This window comes from Mandrillus leucophaeus, unplaced genomic scaffold (assembly GCF_000951045.1).
Source record: "Mandrillus leucophaeus isolate KB7577 unplaced genomic scaffold, Mleu.le_1.0 Scaffold53, whole genome shotgun sequence".
Lineage (NCBI taxonomy): Eukaryota > Metazoa > Chordata > Mammalia > Primates > Cercopithecidae > Mandrillus > Mandrillus leucophaeus.
In genome coordinates, this window is record NW_012105697.1 from 2,413,087 (window position 1) to 2,413,717 (window position 631).

General features: G+C 46.6%; 1 protein-coding gene across 1 annotated transcript in view; it reads right to left on the reverse strand.

Annotated features, from left to right (window-relative positions):
- The window catches only part of ZSCAN5B (zinc finger and SCAN domain containing 5B), a 4,363-nt gene that overhangs the window by 1,186 nt on the left and 2,546 nt on the right, over window positions 1–631 (reverse strand). The gene's annotated exons all lie outside the window — the stretch shown is intronic.

Genomic DNA, 631 nt, shown 5'->3' on the forward strand with positions numbered 1-631 from the left:
AGCACCTGTTTTCTATTATTCTACAAATAACCCCTGGGTCCTGCCATAATGCTCACACTTGACTAATAAATGTTCAAATCTGCCTTCCTGATGCAGAATCAGCTCTGTGGACACAGCAATCCTGTCTCAATATTTTTCTCTCTAGATAAGTACATAAATATGAATCCTTTGGAGGAAAGGGTCTCTAAACCAAAGAGAAGACAAGGAGAAATATTCTGGGTGAATACAACTCAAGTGGCCAATGGCAGCTCACCTTGTGTTAGAACTTAGGGGCTCATTTGGGGACCTGGAGACAGATCCCTGCATCTCTGATACCAACCACTTTCCCTGCCTCAGGATGGGACTTCTGGGCCCCCCTTCAGTTCACTCTAATGCCTCCTTCCCTACATTCCATCAGGTGTAATATTTTACCAATGTCTTTCTCTCATGTTGGCCTCACACAGTGTGTGGGTCCCTGTATTCCCTCTGCCTGTCCATCTCCTAGACCAGGGATTTGCAATATTAACTGTGCTGATATTTGAGACTGGAGAATTCTTTGGCCCCCATCCCAGCTCCCCTTCCCTGAGTCAATCAGGAGGGTCCCACTCACCCATTTCTTGGGTCTTCTGTGGTTTCGTAGCAGGTCCTCCAG